A 17,877-nucleotide genomic window follows, 5' to 3' on the forward strand; every position below is an offset into this window, starting at 1 on the left:
TGTGAATATAAGTCATATGATGATACAAGGCATCATTTTATGATCATCGCTGTTTCCTTAATACATTCTTTTTGTTATGAAAGTATACAACGATGCGACTTCATTCCGATATCAACCCTGTTCCCCACATGAAGCACAGCACTGCGAGCAGCGTCATTCGAAAATATTTAAATTTAAACCCCACCAAAAGGCGTATGATCTCATGTACGAATTACAACAGACACGCACCCATCCGGTCCGCCCGGGACCGCTAGCCGACAGCAGTGGGTTGTTAATAGACGACCGTCCGATCCCGTAAAAACGTAGTTTCCATGGTAACCGCCGGAGTACGGGAGAGCGAAAAAAAAATATCCACACCGCACGTCCTGCCGCCTAGTAGTCCTGTCTTCGGCTGCAACTCGGTTCCAGCTGATGATGTGGCAGACGGGAGCAATAGTACAAATTCATTCAACTTTTCTGTGATGGCAAAGCTACGATGGATGAGGAAGAATCAAGTGCGTGCCACGCATGCACCGGGAAGATGGGTGGTGGCGCGGTGAGAACCGGCTGTCACACGCCTGCAAGATAGACAATTGACACAGCACGCGTTCCAACTGATACCCGGGGACCACCATGCGCTAGTTCCCGTTCGCTCTTCACTCGGGGAGGGTCGGCCTGCAGAACTCCATGTTTACCGCGGTGGATGGTGGAGAATTCAGTGATTATTAGTGTGTAGCATTGCAACTGTGTTGCTGTTGAGATTTTAAGTAACCTGTGGAAAATGTGATATGTTTTTGAAGTGCGTAGGAAATGCGTTTTTCCTTTGAGAAGATACAACGTCGATCAAATAGCTTCAGCACTTTAGGCCAACCGTCCATTTTACCACCGCGGTTGCAACAAACGAAGTGCGTTTCCGTGTTTTTCTTACTTTACACTATTTCCTGCTACTATAATTAGGAGTAACCTAATGGAAAATCAGCATGATGCCTGTGATGTATTTTGATTGAGGATCTACGCTTGACGTCCGAAGTAAGTGAACCGTAAACAAATGTCAAACTAATTAGTAGGCCTTGCTGTAGCTGTTTATGTTCAATTCAAGTAACGTTTTTGCTTCAAACTACCGATCAGTGCGTGGTGCCTACTCATTTTACGGCCATGTGCGGGAAGTAATTTTATGTTCTGAAATAAACTAAAACAGCTGGGCGTGGATGTTTACAGCAAACTAAGCCATTCCACCGAATAATCGAAATACGAATGAAATAGTGTCGAATTGCATTTCTCTAGTGGCTGAACTTTTTCTGGTACGACTTTTTCGCAGTCCACTTTTTCCTAACTATCAAGCGATTTGATCGAATCTACATTAAAACAAGACGGGTGGGTAATGTCAAAGACATAACTGAATTACTTGAATACCAATCCAATCTTAACAAAATTTAAAACAATTGCATTTTTCATGACATTGTAAGTAAAATGATGGTGACGACCGATCGCATTTAAAAAAAGATTCAAACGAAACCAAATATTTTGGATTAATAACGCAAATATTCGTATTCTTTGTACTTTTAGGGGTACCTTTTGGGAAATGCTAAAACATATTTGGTAAATTGTTGTATCTGAATCATATAGTTCATATGATAATATTATAAAAATAAGAGGAAACACTGGCTGATCGGATTCGTCAGTTCATAAAGTTGTAGTGTATTGTTACGAATAGCTCAATTTTTACTACTCCTAATGTATATGGGAACTATCATGTATCTGAGTATTAAAGAGTGTAGGTAATCAATTAGTCGACCACAAAAATTATCACACTCAGCATTCACATCTTTCGCTTATGAACCGAATTACTGCTCAACTGATGCCAAAGATTTCGATATGTAACAAGCAATGAACAATTTCGTTATAGGCGAGAAAATCAATTATAAGAGCTTCTTGGTTATAAATCCAATAACTGAATTGACCGTCTTAAACAACATGCACTTATACGTCTCAATTAAAAATATTCATGGTTCAGTTAGATCCATAGTTAGTGTCTGTTTCACTAGTGAACAGAGCATGTCGTAAGCTGACAGCACTCAATCACTGAAAATATTCCATATTCTTTTATGTCCATTTGGTAACAATACGCTTTGTACGATGATTCGTTCGATTCCTGTGTTTGGAATTTTGACACTGAATTTTACCTTAATGCTCGTTCTTACCAAACATTTTATAAAATTTCAACTTTGAGTTATTTTTGGATATTTCATACTACTGAAAATTTTATCATGAATTGCTGAACAGATTTCCGTTGGTATGGAGAAGAAATTACGTTGCTACCTTAAATACAACAAGAGTTATTCACGATTAAGTTCTACCCATTCTTGTACAAGATAAACTATGACAAGGCGCCCCATAGTAAAGTGAGTCGTATTCACAACAAAAGTAGTGATTTCACCAAACGTTTGCTTCAGCAGATGTTGCTTGTATCAATCTTAAAACTCTATAATGAACTAAATATATAATGAACTGGTTGGCACTGATGGATCGAAGATAAGACATGAAGAAATATTGAATAAGACGTGCCGAATACCATATTTAAAGAACTTTTTATATAACTATGTTTTAACTAATGACTTTTGAAATTTGAATTTTAACTGTCAAAGAGTCAAACATCAAACCACCCAAATTTCAAGTCCAAATAGTCAAGACTCTTTGACTCTTTGACTCTTTGACTCTTTGACTCTTTGACTCTTTGACTCTATGACTCTTTGACTCTTTGACTCTTTGACTCTTTGACTCTTTGACTCTTTGACTCTTTGACTCTTTGACTCTTTGACTCTTTGACTCTTTGACTCTTTGACTCTTTGACTCTTTGACTCTTTGACTCTTTGACTCTTTGACTCTTTGACTCTTTGACTCTTTGACTCTTTGACTCTTTGACTCTTTGACTCTTTGACTCTTTGACTCTTTGACTCTTTGACTCTTTGACTCTTTGACTCTTTGACTCTTTGACTCTTTGACTCTTTGACTCTTTGACTCTTTGACTCTTTGACTCTTTGACTCTTTGACTCTTTGACTCTTTGACTCTTTGACTCTTTGACTCTTTGACTCTTTGACTCTTTGACTCTTTGACTCTTTGACTCTTTGACTCTTTGACTCTACTCTTTGACTTTTAGACTTTTAGACTATTAGACTTTTAGACTTTTAGACTTTTAGACTTTTAGACTTTTAGACTTTTAGACTTTTAGACTTTTAGACTTTTAGACTTTTAGACTTTTAGACTTTTAGACTTTTAGACTTTTAGACTTTTAGACTTTTAGACTTTTAGACTTTTAGACTTTTAGACTTTTAGACTTTTAGACTTTTAGACTTTTAGACTTTTAGACTTTTAGACTTTTAGACTTTTAGACTTTTAGACTTTTAGACTTTTAGACTTTTAGACTTTTAGACTTTTAGACTTTTAGACTTTTAGACTTTTAGACTTTTAGACTTTTAGACTTTTAGACTTTTAGACTTTTAGACTTTTAGACTTTTAGACTTTTAGACTTTTAGACTTTTAGACTTTTAGACTTTTAGACTTTTAGACTTTTAGACTTTTAGACTTTTAGACTTTTAGACTTTTAGACTTTTAGACTTTTAGACTTTTAGACTTTTAGACTTTTAGACTTTTAGACTTTTAGACTTTTAGACTTTTAGACTTTTAGACTTTTAGACTTTTAGACTTTTAGACTTTTAGACTTTTAGACTTTTAGACTTTTAGACTTTTAGACTTTTAGACTTTTAGACTTTTAGACTTTTAGACTTTTAGACTTTTAGACTTTTAGACTTTTAGACTTTTAGACTTTTAGACTTTTAGACTTTTAGACTTTTAGACTTTTAGACTTTTAGACTTTTAGACTTTTAGACTTTTAGACTTTTAGACTTTTAGACTTTTAGACTTTTAGACTTTTAGACTTTTAGACTTTTAGACTTTTAGACTTTTAGACTTTTAGACTTTTAGACTTTTAGACTTTTAGACTTTTAGACTTTTAGACTTTTAGACTTTTAGACTTTTAGACTTTTAGACTTTTAGACTTTTAGACTTTTAGACTTTTAGACTTTTAGACTTTTAGACTTTTAGACTTTTAGACTTTTAGACTTTTAGACTTTTAGACTTTTAGACTTTTAGACTTTTAGACTTTTAGACTTTTAGACTTTTAGACTTTTAGACTTTTAGACTTTTAGACTTTTAGACTTTTAGACTTTTAGACTTTTAGACTTTTAGACTTTTAGACTTTTAGACTTTTAGACTTTTAGACTTTTAGACTTTTAGACTTTTAGACTTTTAGACTTTTAGACTTTTAGACTTTTAGACTTTTAGACTTTTAGACTTTTAGACTTTTAGACTTTTAGACTTTTAGACTTTTAGACTTTTAGACTTTTAGACTTTTAGACTTTTAGACTTTTAGACTTTTAGACTTTTAGACTTTTAGACTTTTAGACTTTTAGACTTTTAGACTTTTAGACTTTTAGACTTTTAGACTTTTAGAGTTTTAGAGTTCTAGAGTCTCTGAGTTTCTGAGATTCTGAGTTTCTGAGTTTCTGAGTTTCTGAGTTTCTGAGTTTCTGAGTTTCTGAGTTTCTGAGTTTCTGAGTTTCTGAGTTTCTGAGTTTCTGAGTTTCTGAGTTTCTGAGTTTCTGAGTTTCTGAGTTTCTGAGTTTCTGAATTTCTGAGTTTTTGAGTTTCTGAGTTTCTGAGTTTCTGAGTTTCTGAGTTTCTGAGTTTCTGAGTTTCTGAGTTTCTGAGTTTCTGAGTTTCTGAGTTTCTGAGTTTCTGAGTTTCTGAGTTTCTAAGTTTCTGAGTTTCTGAGTTTCTGAGTTTCTGAGTTTCTGAGTTTCTGAGTTTCTGAGTTTCTGAGTTTCTTAGTTTCTTAGTTTCTGAGTTCCTGATTTTATGAGTTTCTGAGTTTGTGAGTTTCTGAGTTTGTGAGTTTATGAGTTTGTGAGTTTGTGAGTTTGTGAGTTTCTGAGTTCCTGAGTTCCTGAGTTTCTGAGTTTTTGAGTTTCTGAGTTTCTGAGTTTCTGAGTTTCTGAGTTTCTGAGTTTCTGAGTTTCTGAGTTTCTGAGTTTCTGAGTTTCTGAGTTTCTGAGTTTCTGAGTTTCTGAGTTTCTGAGTTTCTGAGTTTCTGAGTTTCTGAGTTTCTGAGTTTCTGAGTTTCTGAGTTTCTGAGTTTCTGAGTTTCTGAGTTTCTGAGTTTCTGAGTTTCTGAGTTTCTGAGTTTCTGAGTTTCTGAGTTTCTGAGTTTCTGAGTTTCTGAGTTTCTGAGTTTCTGAGTTTCTGAGTTTCTGAGTTTCTGAGTTTCTGAGTTTCTGAGTTTCTGAGTTTCTGAGTTTCTGAGTTTCTGAGTTTCTGAGTTTCTGAGTTTCTGAGTTTCTGAGTTTCTGAGTTTCTGAGTTTCTGAGTTTCTGAGTTTCTGAATTTCTGAGTTTCTGAGTTTCTGAGTTTCTGAGTTTCTGAGTTTCTGAGTTTCTGAGTTTCTGAGTTTCTGAGTTTCTGAGTTTCTGAGTTTCTGAGTTTCTGAGTTTCTGAGTTTCTGAGTTTCTGAGTTTCTGAGTTTCTGAGTTTCTGAGTTTCTGAGTTTCTGAGTTTCTGAGTTTCTGAATTTCTGAGTTCTTGAGTTTCTGAGTTTCTGAGTTTCTGAGTTTCTGAATTTCTGAGTTTCTGAGTTTCTGAGTTTCTGAATTTCTGAGTTTCTGAATTTCTGAGTTTCTGAATTTCTGAGTTTCTGAATTTCTGAGTTTCTGAGTTTCTGAGTTTCTGAGTTTCTGAGTTTCTGAGTTTCTGAGTTTCTGAGTTTCTGAGTTTCTGAGTTTCTGAGTTTCTGAGTTTCTGAGTTCCTGAGTTTCTGAGTTTCTGAGTTTCTGAGTTTCTGAATTTCTGAGTTTCTGAATTTCTGAGTTTCTGAGTTTCTGAGTTTCTGAGTTTCTGAGTTTCTGAGTTTCTAAGTTTCTAGATTACAGAATTTTAGAGTTTCTGAATGTCAAAGTTTTTTTAAGTTTCATGAACTGATGAGATTTGAGTTACTAAGCTTCTGAGTGTCTTAATTTTAGGTTTCGAGTTTTTGAAATTTTAAGGTTGAATATTTGAATTCTGAAATCTGATAATATTTCATTCAAGTGTATTATTGAAGCTTCGGTGTTTGAATATTATGAAGACACTTCCTTCAGCAGCTGTGTGCAAATTTTCTCTGAACATACGCCGAGGTCGACCGGCATAAACGTGCAGACAACGTGGCACCACCTGTTAACTAACAAAAGTAATTCCTTTAAGAGGGGTTTCTTTGGAAATCAGCCAGAGCTAGCTGAGCTATAGAAGCGAGCGTAGAATAAGACCTTATAAGACTTAATTTCTATCGGCTGCGAAGTCACGTGCGACGGGATGGCTCTGAGTAAGATTTACTTCCTTTAATGCACACAAGAAAGAAAAACACCGGCCTGTTTCTGGTATATTGACTCAGTAGAGAAGTGTGCACATGATTTATGATTCGCGGAGAAACATACAATCTTTATTCTGGCATCTGATACGATTTTTGAATAGAGAATTGTCTGTATTTTGTTGATAATAGCATAACTTTTTATCACCCAATGTTGGAAGTTTCGATGGTCATTCATCGAGCATAAATCAATGACCCAACACCTCGCTCTACCATATGAGAACTGTTCACCCTTTCCAACTAGGGCTTGGTATTGTCACCTTGTTTTTGGAACCGCCGCACTTCGACAAAAAGGGCCTTGCGATGAAAGATAACCACGAATATGTGCAATCAATCAAACAACATAAACCTTTGCGAAGTGTCTTTCCAGCTGCCTCGAGCGGAATACTTAATTGAGGTTCCGAATTTTAGTTTATGAGTCAATGAATGGGAAGTGCTTTGAAGTAACCTTTGTTTTATGGTTCGTCACATGGAAAGGACCATGCCCAAGGAAATAAAAGTTGCCACAGAAGGGTATAGAAACGTTCAGACAATGAATAAAGTGGATATGTCATATTAAGCCAGTTATATAGATTTGAGACCTCCAACAGCTTGGCTAGCGAAAAACATTGGCGTTTTACCGTTTACAACTTTAGATAGCAACGGAACTGCGCATATGCTTTAAGAATTTACGATCAGTTTCAAGTTCCGATCGTACATCGATCTTACATCACCGATATTTTCCACTTTATGACTTCTTTTAAACTATAGAAATGTGATACGATCGGCTTACGGTTTAGGAATACAAATGACCTCTGACAGTGCTTTGAAGCCAATAGCTTTAGCACCCATCGTTCGACATGCTTTAGCACCCATCGTTCGACATGTTTTGTCACTTGTATAATGTAGCCACCGAGTTATGCCATTTTTCTCCCACTTAATTGAGCTGTTAGGCCATTCTAATGGCTCTTTTATGCCTAAGTTCCACTTCACATTAGTACATCCCATATGTGGAGATGCAAAATCCGAACCATCAGAACCAGAGCCAACATCCCACGAAAAAACAACTGAACTGTACGACAGAGTCTCTGGCTGTAGCTCCGCTGCTTTGGGACCAAATGAATTTACGATCGCCCAGACAAAACGGACAACTTGGGATTATAGGAATGGGTATTTTTAGCCACACACTTGTACGTTTTTAGCTGCAGATCTGTGAGACAGTTGTGTTCCACTCCAACGAAACCGTAGAATGCATTTTGCCTACGCAGTTGAAGTTTGCAGTTTACAAACGCATTTCAGCGCTCGTGTTACCGCAGATTGAAACCACCGGAATTCGGAACATGAATTCCCCCGAGACGCGTAGCTTTCGGTACGGAATTCTGAAATGGCAGCTTCTATGAGGTTTGGGATTAACCGAAATCATCATGAGTGACAGTACGGCGTCTGTAATCTTTGATGTAAATAGAAACGATCATCGAGTCATCTTCAGGTGAACATGTTTATTTACAAACATGTTCAAAGATTGAGCTAGTACAAACTACTGTTCACTCGATGCTTACCTCATTATTTATTCTAAACAACGGCGCTAGTAGCGATGTGTAGACATCAATATCCACCCGTACGTAAGCGGCACAAGTACCGAAAACGATGATTAGATTGAAGTTGCTTCAATCATTTGGCGCCGTTTGGAGCTCGCAAACATTCAATAATAAATTCGTATTCGAGCAAGTACACGATCATCGATTCTCGTCGCAAACAATAATTGAAACTCGGAATCACGCAGCAGACAGACGATTACCTATTAGAAGGTGTCATTTATGGTATCAACCGCTTGATGTCACACAGTACCATTGTTTGATCTGCATATTAGGCAGTAATGAAATTAGTCGACCGTTGATCCCTCGATGAGAGGAGATTTATTGCCGATTGCTAATTGGAGTGGTTAAGGAATGAACTGGTTTAATTGGGCTTTGGATATATTCAAGTCCAAAAGCAGAGTGTGGTAGGCTTTGTTTTTAAAAGAAACGGAATTGTTTTTTTATTAGTCACTATCTCATATTCCCATTATGGAATAAAGCCAGCTTGACTGTTTGCATAGCCAAAAAATTCACAAAGAAATCAATCTTTGTATACGTGGGATATATACGAAAAACAGAAGGACAAAAAGCTGTGATTAATTTTACAATATGTTCAATCGATCATGGCGATATGATAAATTAACTACACTCATATGTGGGTATCAACACGAAGACACTACCGAAACCGACTAAACAATTCAATTTGTAATGTTTACATTGTTTAACACTCCAAATACCAAGCCCGAAAAAAAGTTGGAACGGTAACTTTGAGCTGTCATAGCTCAGCTGTTTTTCAACGGATCTCAATAAATTTTACACCCTCGAATTTTGTACAGTTCGTAGATTATTTTAAGTATATTATTATTGACAATCGGTTACGAAAAATCAATGAAAATATGATTTTTCCCGTTCCAGGGTTTTTTTCAGGCGCAAAAAATGCCCTATCTGCTATCTAATTTTGTTTCCTTTGGCATCAACGTCGCGACTGAATATTGAGAGCTCCAACTTTATCGAGTCATAACTTTGTTGTTAGTCAACCGATTTTCAAAATTTGTTCACCATTGGAATGGTACTAGTTTCAGAAATTAAATGCACTAAAACATAAGTAAAATAGAGATGTCTACCTGAAGTTATAGAGAAAACTGTAAACAGAAGACCACAAAAAGATGAGATTTTTACAATGATCGTAAATATCTCTGAATTCAAAGCGATGACCTATATGTTTTTATACATCATTGGATTGCTAATAAAACCAGTTACAAATAGGGCTAAGCTAGCAGCTTTTTTATATTCAAAAACATCTAAAAATAAATGACAAACACTAAAAAAAAATTAAATTTTAGTTATTTTTACAAAATGCTTAGAAATTGAAGCGGTGACATACACTTTTTATACACTTAATTATTGTTATTAATACTCACGATTATTTATAACAAATTAAACTCAATGTTCTGAAGGAGAATCTAAAAACAAACGGCGTAAATACTGAAATTTTCAAAACTTTTTGCCTTTCTCATACGGAAAGGTTATGCAATCACTGTAAAAACCAACTGTTGAACCGAGACCCGGAGGGCCGAGTGTCATATTCCATTCGACTCAGTTTCTCGAGTACGCAAAATGTCTGTATGTGTGTATGTGTGTGTATGTATGTATTTATGTAACATTTTTTGTACTTACTTTTCTCAGAGATGGCTGAACCGATTTTCAAAAACTTAGATTCAAATGGAAGGTCTTGTAATCCCGTGTAAAGTTCCTGAATTTTATTCGAATCCGACTTCCGGTTCCGGAATTACAGGATGATATATGCAAAAAAAATGAAAATATGTGCACTAACTTTTCTCAGAGATAGCTAAACCGGTTCTCACAAACTTAGATTCAAATGAAAGGAATAAATGTCTTTTATTTCGATTCAACTTCCGGTTCCGGAATTACAAGGTGATTAGTATAAAAATTACATTTTCAAATTATTTCATCACTTTGCTCAGAGATGGCGTGGCAGATTTAACCAAAATTAGGTTCAAATGAAAGGTCTCATAGTCCTATATAAAACTCCAAAGTTCCATCAGAATGCGACTTTCGGTTCCGGAATTATAGGGTGAAGTCTGTTGAAAATTAATACAGTCACTTAAAGTGGCGAAACAAAAAAACATAAATAAAATTCTAGACCTAACCGCTTGACTATTCCAATCGGTAGTAATTATCAGTGGACAAATAGAATAAACCGGTTCTGGCTATCCTGATTCCCGGTTTCCGATTCCGAAAGCACCGGAAAAAGTGTTCATTTATTCCAAAATGGATCTCACTCACTTTCCTCAGCTATGGATTGACAAATTTTCTCAAATGAATATAATTTCAAATGAAAAGTCTCGTGATCCTATATTGAATTCCTGAATTTCAGCCGACACCAATTCCGGACAACCGGTTGCGGAATTACAGGGTGAAGATTATTAAAATATTTATACCGTTACTAAAAGCGCTAAGTGAAACACGTTAACTAATTTCTAAACTTACCTCAAAACTAGTCCAATCGATAGTCATTGTCAGTAGACGGCCAAACAAATTGATGTCGGCTTTTCTGATTCCCGGTTTTCGATTAACGATCGGATATCGTGACTATAGACTCGGAAATGGATCTCAGTCACTTTTCTCGAACCGACTTCGATTGTACCGGTTCCCGGACTTCTGTTTCGGAAGTACCTGCAATAGTGGAACTCACTTCGTTTTCTCAGTAATGGTCTTATCGATCTGAGAACTGCTTTACTCTGTAGGGTATACTAGTTGATGATGAGAAAGGCATCATTACACCACTAGGTGGATTAAAACAGGTTTTTTCTTGTGCGTTTAAAGACCAACCAACTCAAAGTATCAAAAAAGGTAAACTAATATTTTTCAAAATTCTGTATTTTTAGGCAATATATTTCCGCTGATAGAAATTGAATGTATTTCTACCAATTTTTTTAGTTGTTTTGAGAGAATATACAATTTTATTCATCAAAACATAATGATTCTAACAATTTAGAGCAAAAAATGTACAAGTCATCGCTTTCATCTAAAAATATTTTTTTTCTAATATTTGTCAATATTTACATTTACACTGTATTTTTTCAGGTTGTTTTTGATGGTGCAAAAACGTCAGCTTAGCATAAATTGTAGCTGGGTTGACTAGCAATCGAATAATGTATAAAAACATATAGGTCATCGCTTTGAATTCAAAGATATTTACGACCATTGTAAAAAATCACAACTTTTTTGTGGTCTTCTGTTTACAGTTTTCTCTATAACTTTAGGTAGACAACTCTATTTTACGTATGATTTAGTGCATTTTATTGCTGAATCTAGTACCATTCCAATGGTGAACAAATTTCGAAGATCGGTTGACTAACAACAAAGTTATGACGCGAGAAAGTTGAAGTTCTGAAAATTGTATTCACAATGTTGGTGTCGCATAAATGCAGATAGGGCATATTTTGTGCGTGAAAAAAAACTTGGAACGGGAAAAATCACATTTTCATTGAGTTTTCCTAACCGATTGTCAATAATGACATACTTAAAATAATCTGCGAACTGTACAAAATTCGAGGGTGTAAAATTTATTGAGATCCGTTAAAAAACAGCAGTTACCGTTCCAACTTTTTTTGAGGCTTGGTGCTTCGCGTAACTTTTTGAGGCTTGGTATTAGGAGTGTTAAGTGACAGTAGTGGTTTTGCCCTCATTTTGCGAAAATGGAGTAAAAAAAACAACGGGTACATACAAAAATTTTGCTCATGCACCTTGAAAGTCCGGTTCCGTCTCAATGTGCCTTCGAAAGTTGTACAATCTTGTGTTTTAAATCGGTCCAAAAACGTACGTTCAGCTGCAGATTGTTAGGAAAAAAGTAACTTAAATGACTTACCGTATAGTGAAAGGATCACAATCGAGTAGCAATGTAATGAAAAACTGTAAATGCCATTCTTAGAAAGCAGAATCGGCGGTAGATATGTAGAGAAAATGAATTTCCTGGTAGTAAAATCGGGAAAATATATGAAAAATTTCTTCAAAAAAAAACGTTCCTCCAAACGTTGTTCAAGACCTTATGAGCAGTGTTAAGAGGAAGGATCGTATATATTTTTTTTATTTATTTACATGTAATCAACAGACTTTTCATCTTATTCCTAAGTATGCATAAAAAATTCGTTTGAATTCTGCTATGCACAATGTCAAAGTCTAGCCAGGCAGATACTTCGTTGAAAGTTCGTTGTAGACCAATAATAGCACCGTTGTAAAGCCTGTCCCAGAAAGTATGGACGCAACCAAAAACCGAATCTGTCAATTCTTATGGCTGCGTCCTGTTGTTTACACTCTTCTCTAAACACTTGTGCAGTCGTTTATTCGTTTTTATTAGTTTGTTTCGAAATGCTTGGACTTTCAGCAGAACAACGTCGAAAAATTGTGTACAAATGGTGCACAGAACGCGGACTGTTACTGAGAAAGATAGCAAAAATGGAAGGAGTAAGTGAAAAAGTCGTGCGAAATGCAATCAGGAAGTTCGGTGAGGATAACACCTTTGAGGATAAACCGAAAACGGGTCGAAAAAAGGTCCTGCTAACCCTCAGTTGGATAAACGTATACTGAAGGCGTTCGAGCAAAAGAAGGAGGTTTCAGTTCGGGATGTGGCCAAAAAAGTGGGCACTTCGAAGACAAATGTTCTTCGTGCTAAAGAACGTTTGAAGCAGAAACAACCAAAACGTAGTCCGAAACAAGAAGCATCGATCAGGTCGAGGGTTCGAAAGCTGTACAATACGATTCTTGCTGGAAATTTGAGCTGCATAATCATGGACGACGAAACCTGCGTGAAACTCGTTTACAAATCCTTGTCGGGACCACAATATTATACGGCGAGAGAAGGGCAAGTGTTAAACCAATCCGAGACATCGATTGAAGTCGAAAAATTTGGTAGGAAAGTTATGATCTGGCAAGCAATTTGTAGCTGCGGTAAGATTTCGAAACCCTTCATCACCACTGCTTCAATGAACAGATATACAGAACGCAGTGGACGACCAAATGAGGTGGTAGCACAAGAAAACAAAAAAAATTATATTGCATAAGCATTTGACTATGAGAAAGCTCTGTTTAAAGTGGGTGCCGCGTTTGCTGACCAAAAACGAGAACGTGTTGATGATTCTGAGCAGTGTTTGGCCATGTTTAAACGTAACAATCCGGAATTTTTGCATCGATATGTGACAATGGATGAAACATGGATTCACCACTTCACTCCGGAATCAAAACGATCGTCATCTGAGTGGGCAGCATCTGGTGAACCTCGTCCAAAGCGCCCGCAAGCATAACAATCGGCTGGAAAGGTTATGGCCTCGGTGTTTTGGGATGTGCGTGGTGTAATATTTATCGACTATCTTGAGAAAGGAAATACCATTAACACAGTGAATATTATATAGAGTTATAAGAGCATTTGAAGGCAAAGAAACGACCGCATATGGCAAAGAAAAAAAAAAGTTTCATCAAGACAACGCACCGTGTCACAAGTCAATCAAAACAATGGCAAAACTACATGAATTGAAATTCGAATTACTCTCACATCCACCATATTCACCAGATTTGGCTCCCAGCGATTACTGGTTGTTCACAGACCTGAAAAAAATTATCACCGCTAAGAATTTTCGCACGAATGAAGATGTTATTGCTGAAACTGGTGCATATTTTGAGGCAAAAGATAAATCGTTCTTCAAAAGTGGTATTGAAATGTTAGAGCGGCGCTGGAATGATTGCGTTTCTCTTCATAGAGATTAAGTTGATGAATAAAGTTAATTTTGAACCAAAATTCGTGTTCTTTTTGTTAGGCACGGGACTTTTCAGTCCATGTGTTATTGTAGTTTCTTAAACTCAAGTGATCACTTTGATTCCGATTTCATTTAAACGAATTATTTGGAGAAAAAAAGGTAAGTTTTACGTGTTAAAATCGTGAGAGAAATTTTCCAATTATTGCAGTTTGGAAATATTAGTAACAGACAAGAGAGCTTTGGTATCGTTTCGGATTGTAGTAAAATGGTCTCTACCAAAAATACCATCAAGTGTTTCAAGCGAGAGTAAATGCTTAGAAAAAAGAGAGCTCCAGAGATTGTTTAGTTTTTTTTTGTGTTTTAAGGTCATTCGCCTCTTCGGGCCAGAAAAATTTTCTGATCCTATGTGCGGGGTTGGGAATCGAACCCAGGTGGGCTGCGTGAAAGGGCATCGACTTACTCATCACGCTATACCCGTCCCCAAAAATTGTTCAGATTCTTTTTTCATTTCCTCAACATGATATTCCTAAGACCCCAAACCGACTTGGAGTTAGAATAGATTCCCAGTATAGACCTTTATTTTTTCTATTATATCCGTTTTCAAGATAAAATTGTAAAGATTTGAACATTTTTATCTGGAGATCTGCATATCATTTATTTAGTTTTTAGGAAAGATTCTTAGAAAAGTTTTCTTGTTGAAGTCTCTTTAACGTATCATAAGATAAAGTTTGACTTGATATTAGGATGAAACAACCTCTGATTTCTTAGCAGTCCCTGTGCTTCCTTGAATGTAGTTATCATCACAATTCGATGATTATATATAAACACACAAAATCAAATAATGTGAACTAATTGAATTTCAACATAATCGAAGTGTGAAGTGTGAACAACAACTTCTAGAAGTGCTTTTATTGTTAACTTTATTAGACTACAGATCAACTTTTCCAATATATGTTAAACGTAAGCAAAAATGACGCTTTGGCTAGGAAAGCTCACGTACATTGCTTCAAAAATAAACCATTAAATAAGAAATAGGCTAAATCAAAATCGTACCACCCAGAAAATTTTCGAGTACTAGAAAGATTAATTTTGCTAATGTCATTGGTATACAACGCAAAATGCAAGAGTCTGATAATATTTCCTTGTAGGACGCCAATGCTTACTTGTTTCAAAGAGCATGTTTCCATATTATGGAAAAACATTGGGTTTATCAACTTCCTAAACTCCGTACTTTACTAATATACGAAGTATAATTTCGTGACTTTGAGAGTGCATCAACCTGCTTCAATCCATTCAACTTCACCAAAGCATCGGTTTTCAGCTCGCACAGCTGCAACCTAAATCTATGTTTTCAACACACTCGAGTAACCACTAAAACTTATAAATAATACTGAGGCAGTGGAAAACAGTAGCCATTTCGTAATAATTGAGAATCTGACAATTTTCATGGCCCCGTTGTTACACTTTTTACTCGTTAGTTTCCATTAGTTTATTGTGAAATGGAATATTGTGAACAAATGAGGCACACAACCGTGACTATGACTAAGTAAGGAAACAAAAATTAAAAAAGTATGTGAAAAATTATGAGAAGAGTAATCAGGAAATTTGGTAGAGATGACATCTTCGATGATAGACCTAAAACGGGTTGAAAAATAGTTTGAAGAAACGTATACTGAAGCTGTTGAGCAGAAGAAGAACATTTCAGTGTGGGATAAGGCCAAATGTTAACACTTCGAAGTCAAATGTTCTTCCTGCTGAAGAACGTTTGTATCTTCGAACCAATAAGAAGCAGACCAAAAGCAGTCCAACGCAAGAAACATCGATCAGGATCACAGTCCTAAAGTTGTACGATGTATTGCGCGAAATTTGATTACAAATCCATGCCGGAGTTACAATATTGTCCGGTGTGAGAGGGTATTTTAGGTATTTGGGAGCTACGACTTGGCAAGCTGTTTGTAGCTGTGGTAAGACTTTGCCACCCTTCATCACAACTGCTTCGACGAACAGTGAAATATACATCAAGAAATGTTTGCAAAAATGACTTCAAAATATGGATGGATTGTCTCCTTGCCATATCTGGAGTCGGCTATTACGCGAAGTAATTGGTAGAAAGTATTCCATAAAAAAATAATACTTTTGCTCTCGAAGACAAACCAGCCTCTGACTGAATGTTCCTTAAGGGACGAGTAGAGTCTAACACATTTGAAAAATCGTTTATTTTGTATTTGTGTTTTCTTATAGTAAAACATTTCAAGAACATATTGTTAAATTTTCAAGTCTGTCGAAACAAAACTCAGGTCCTTTATATTTTTTTTATATCGTTTATTTATACCTGGCTTTAACCAAGTTGCGGTCGTTCGCCGAAAAATGGTCCTTTATCTTTTCCTATCCCATACTGCGAAGTTTGACAAAATATTTTTGAAATGTTTTATTATAACAAAATACAAAGAAAAAAGAAAGATTTCTCGAAAGTGTTAGATCCTACCCGCTCTTTGAGAGCCCCTTAGAAAAATAAATTGTTTCGTTCGATTTTATAGACAATAAACTTAAATAACAAACAATAATAAAGTTTGCACAAACTTTCTACCAATAAAATATCAAACCCCTACGTTTTCCTTTTCGTTTTTCGTTACTGTGGGGAGGTTTTACAGTTACAAAATGGTGAATTTTTTCAGGAAAAATCACCGTTTTGAATTTAAACAACCACTAAAAATTAATAAAAAATATAATAAATCTACTACAACTATTTTACTTCCATTTTCCACCCTTTAATTTCTTAACTAGTTGACTAATCTATACTTCACAGTTCGCATTCACATCTCATCCAAACCAGTCGATAAAATAACACAACCGCTTACGTTCGGGACATAAGAAACCAAGTACAGTATTGTGTAGTGAACAATAGAACGACCTCGAAATGAGTGAACCAAACGAACAAAAGCTACCGCCGACACGAAAGAATACAATTGTTGTTGACTTCAGACAGTGCAAAATTCGACCTTCGATACGAGAACTTGAAGGTTTGCTTAAGGAGCAAATGCATCTTGACATTAAACGTGTGCATTTACTTCAATGCAATAAGACCAATAATGTTGTTTATATCCAGTTCTATAAAGAGTTGGATACAATTCAATTCACAACTTACCATCCAACCAACCAGCAACTGCAAACAATGTACAACAAGACGCATCTACAGCAACTAGCAACGAAATCAACAACAATACCACCGATGCGGCAATGAATGACGAGACGAACCGCGAACAAACTGCCCCTCAATCCTCGCAAGAGGAAAATGGAATCTCTTCTCTCCCTAGAAAAAGGGTGACAACGAGATTCAATACAAAAAAAATATATCTAAAAACTCAACTCAATCGGCCACGTAAAGCTTGTACGCAAATAGTCCTGAATAAAATATCTTTTAAAATAATCTATACTTTTGTTCCATACTTTTCGACCAATTAAATAATTTTGGGTTTTGACGAAAACCTTGTCGTCAAGAAGTCTGTGCCTGATCTAAAAAAGAACGTTCGCAAGGTGTGACAGCCAGACTACAATCGTTAGCAAATGTTGAGAATACTCATCTTCTTTTCTAGTCTAATACTAAGAGTAAATCCAATAAAAATTAATCAACCAGCACTTTTGTATTATATATGCCTTATATAAGCATTTAAAGCAATTTTAAGACATGGTGGTCACTTGGTAGTCCACAAATGCAGACCTCACGAAGCATAATCGTAAGTAAATTTTACCTGATATACGAAAGTGTGTGAATAGCACACATTCTTGTTGTTGAAACTTTTGACGTAGAACTACATTTCTTTTGGAGTACAAACAGTGGTTACGGTGGTTTTGAACGTCTTCGGCTCAATCAATTTTAACAGACAGAATATTTCTACGCATCGATTCGAGTAGATAAAACTGTATATTTTAGATAACTGGACAAGAACCAGTATTGGATCGGTTAAAGTTCGACATCGGATGAACGCTGGTGCGTGTGATCAACACCTCTCATCACCAGCGCTACCCAACTAAACGGTTCTTTCCAGGGAATCCAAAGTTCTCAAAAGACTATTCTCGAAAAAATATTCCGCATAGACACCTACGTCAATAGTT

General features: G+C 36.0%; 1 protein-coding gene across 1 annotated transcript in view; it reads left to right on the top strand.

The window, feature by feature from the left end:
* Positions 1 to 780: 780 nt before the first annotated feature.
* The window catches only part of LOC131431674 (rhomboid-related protein 2), a 60,550-nt gene continuing 43,453 nt past the window's right edge, over positions 781 to 17,877 (top strand). The window contains exon 1 of the mRNA XM_058597529.1: positions 781 to 1,008. The gene's annotated coding sequence lies outside the window, so the exon portion shown is untranslated. The remainder of the gene's footprint in view (positions 1,009 to 17,877) is intronic.

This window comes from Malaya genurostris, chromosome 2, assembly GCF_030247185.1.
Source record: "Malaya genurostris strain Urasoe2022 chromosome 2, Malgen_1.1, whole genome shotgun sequence".
Classification (NCBI taxonomy): Eukaryota; Metazoa; Arthropoda; class Insecta; order Diptera; family Culicidae; genus Malaya; species Malaya genurostris.